The sequence below is a fragment of the Hoplias malabaricus genome, chromosome Y (genome assembly GCF_029633855.1).
Source record: "Hoplias malabaricus isolate fHopMal1 chromosome Y, fHopMal1.hap1, whole genome shotgun sequence".
Lineage (NCBI taxonomy): Eukaryota > Metazoa > Chordata > Actinopteri > Characiformes > Erythrinidae > Hoplias > Hoplias malabaricus.
This window is the reverse complement of record NC_089820.1, coordinates 76,391,769-76,395,677: the sequence shown is the minus strand read 5'-3', so window position 1 is coordinate 76,395,677 and position 3,909 is coordinate 76,391,769.

The window sequence follows — 3,909 nt, the reverse complement described above, 5'->3', positions numbered from 1 at the left end:
GTGTGTTGCCCTATGAAGGACTGGTGCCCCCTCCAGGGTGTATTCCTGCCTTGCGCCCAATGATTCCAGGTAGGCTCTGGACCCACTGTGACCCTGAACTGGATAAGCACTTACAGATAATGAATGTCTAGTTATATTTAAAATCATCTCCAAACTCTCCAGATTTGGCCATAAAGTGTAATTCAGCAAATCATTTTACACACATTCCCATTTAAAGTCTATATAGACTTTAAAGTCTAGAAGAGACAAGTTTGATGTCAAAAGTTTGCTTCTTAGTTTTCCACAGGACATAAGCCATGGAAAGGCCTCTACCACACCACAGTAAACAGTGAAATGTGTGTGTGATTTATAGAGCAGTAGTCATCTTTTATACTGTAGAAAAACTAAGTAATAAAAGTGTAGACTTTGAATGCTTTAGACATTAATCTGTTATTGTCCAGAGATGATTGACTTATTAAGAGACTACAATTATTGATCACCATCATCAAAGCTATAATTTCATTTCAACACAGCGCTTAAAACTCGGAGAGTCTGTATGTCGCTCTGAACCTTAAAAACTCTCACTCTCATAATTACATCAACAGAACTATTTTAGTAGGTACTTTGTTTATATTAAAAATGAATTACTTCAGAAATAATTCCTAGTAGCTACTAAATAGTTCATAGAAGTTACTGAAAGAATGAGTATACTGAATAACTCTGAACAGGTTCTGAATAATGTATCAGCTATTGAATAATTAAATGATTTATTGAATTGTTTACATCAACTACTGAAATCTGCAGTGAAATTAAAGCAGTGAATGAATAATTTATAACAGGTTACTAATTTATTTCTAGTAATTATTGAATGACTAATTGTAGCTACAGTATATTATATAATGATTACTGAATAACTGATATTATTACTGTTATGAAATCAGTCTGAAGAAAGCAGGGGCTTTTATATTTCCTGACATTCATGTTGTACACGTTTGTATATCACTGCCTTGTTCACTGGTATAAAAGTACTGCAAAATAACGTCTCTACCCACTGTGTTGATAGGCTTAAGATTAATAAGTAAATAAGAAAGTGGTGTTCTGATGGTGTTGGTGGAGGTGTGGAGGTGACACAGTGAGTGGTGATGGTGATGAAGGCTCTAGCTGCTTTAATGACAGTATTATCATATTATCAGCTCTAAAAGACAGCATGAGCTGAGAATAAAGGGATTAACTTGTCAGAGAGAGAGAGAGGGAGAGAGAGAGAGAGGTGTGAGAAGGGTGAGGTGGGGAGGGGTGGGCTCTGGGGTGAGGTTCAGGCATCTGGTGTAAAATCACAGGCAAAAGTTTGGGCATTCTTTGTCATATTAATGGTTTTGTCATAGCACATCCTTAGGTAACAAACCTAAATATTGCATTTTCGAAGGAACACGCACAGGAATGTGGTGGATTCTAATGGAAAACTGTGGGAGATTTTTATATAATTTATGTTGGACACTGTATAAACACCACCTATAATTTATTTCAACACTATATGGCTATATTAAACACATTGAATTTGCCTTTATCACCACTCCCATCATTTTCTGGAGCTTTGTTTTTATTAATTCAAGTTGTTTGCAAAAGTTCAAATTGTTTGCATCATCTTCCAAATAAGGAAATTCAGTAAATAAACAGCGTTATTGTTCAAATGTTGTGCCCAAATGTCTGCATAGGATGGTGTAAATATCATCATATGTTTATATTTTAACGGCATTTGGCAGATGTAGCCGACTGCTGTGCTAGGAATGTTGCCTAAAGAGTCAGATTGTTGTACTGTGGTGGGCTTTGTGTTAGTGTTCACAGTTATATACAATGGAGTCCATGAACAATACCAGTGTGTGCATGCATGCGTGCGTGCGTGTGTATGCGTGTGTATAAAGGCCAGGCCTCAGAGCCTCCACTGCAGCTGTGCTGTTTTTACCAATTACCTGCTCCATATGCCGCAATGCCACTCTGCACAGGTGGAGTCTCAGATGGAGAAAAGAATGTGGGGAAAATGACAGTGGTCACTTTTCACACATACACACACACACACACACACGCACGCACACACACACACACACAGATTGTGTCTGGACTTAGGCTCATACATAGGTTACACATTGTATAAATGGTCTTTAAGAGGTCATACCTTTACAAATCCACAGCTGTACATCCTTCTTTGTGTACATCTTTCTATAAGAAGGATAAATCAACAGTGTGGGTCTGAAAGGATGTGGAGCTGAAGCACTTACTACAACACCAATCCCAATGATGTTGGGACAATGTGTAAAACATAAATAAAAACAGAATACAATGATTTGGAATTCCTTTTCAAACTATATTCAGTTAAATACACTACAAAGATATTTAATGTTCAAACAAATAAACTCTATTGTATATTTTGCAAATATCCACTCATTTTGAATTTGAGCCTTGCAACACGTTCCAAAAGAGTTGGGACAGGGGCATGTTTACCACTGTGTTACATCACCTTTCCTTTTAGCAACACTCAATAAGCATTTGGGAACTGAGGACACCAATTGTTGAAGTGTTGTAGGTGGAATTATTTCCCATTCTTGCTTGATGTACAACTTCAGTTGCTCAAGTCTCTGTTGTCATATTTTGCGCTTCATAATGCACCACACATTTTCAATGGGAGACATGTCTGGACTGAGGCAGGCCAGTCTAGTACCCGCACTCTTATGTCCATGAAAAAGACGTTGCTTGGATGGCAGCATATGTTGCTCCAAAACCTGTATGTGCCTTTCAGTGTTAATGGTGCCTTCACAGATTTGCAAGTTACCCATGCTCTGGGCACTAACACACCCATATACTATCAGAGATGCTGGAAATTTTTTTTTAACTTTGCACTGATAACAATCCGGACAGTCCTTTTCCTCTTTGGCCCAGAGGACACGATGTCCATAATTTCCAAAAATAAATTGAAATATGCACTCGTCAGACGACAGGACACTTTTCCATTTTGCATCGGTCCATCTCAGATGAGCTCAGGCCCAGAGAAGCCTGTGGCATTTCTGGGTGTTGTTGGTATACGGCTTTCGCTTTGCATGGTAGAGTTTTAACATGCACTTGTAGATGAAGTGTCGAACTGTGTTCATTCACAATGGTTTTCTGAAGTGTTCCTGAGCCCATGTGGTAATATCTGTTACAGAATGGTGTCAGTTTTTAATGCAGTGGTTCATCGGAGGTCACGGGCATTCAATGTTGGTTTTTCGGCCTTGAAGAGATTTCTTCAGATTCTCTGAATCTTTGATAATATGATGTAGATGATGAAATCCCTAAATTTCTTGCAGTTGTAAGTTAAGAAACGTTCTCACACTGTTGGACGATTTGCTCCCATAGTTCAAACTAGTGAACCTCGCTCCATCGTTGATTGTGAACGACAGAGCCCTTCAAGGATGCTCCCTTTGCACACAATCATGACACTCACCTGTTTCCAATTAACATGTTCACCTGTGGAATGATCCAAACAGGTGTTTTTGAGCATTCCTCAATTTTCCCAGTCTTTTGCTGCCCCTGTCCCAACTCTTTTGGAACATGTTGCAGGCCTCAAATTCAAAATGAGAGAATATTTGCAAAAATAAGTTTATCCATTTGAACATTAAATACCTTGTCTTTGTAGTGTATTCAGTTGAAAAGGATTTGCACATTATTCTATTCTGTTTTTAGTTATGTTTTATACAATGTCCCAACTTCATTGGAACTGGGGTTGTAATAATCAATACAAAAGAAGATAGTTTGAAAATGGACTAGCCACCCCAGAGCCTAGACCACAACCTGAATGTGTTTGGAGTTACTTTTTTTGTGTGAAATTCAGATGCAACCAACTTATAAGCGTGAAATTTGGAGGACAAATGTTCCTTTATAATGTGTAGTTTTTAAAGCAAC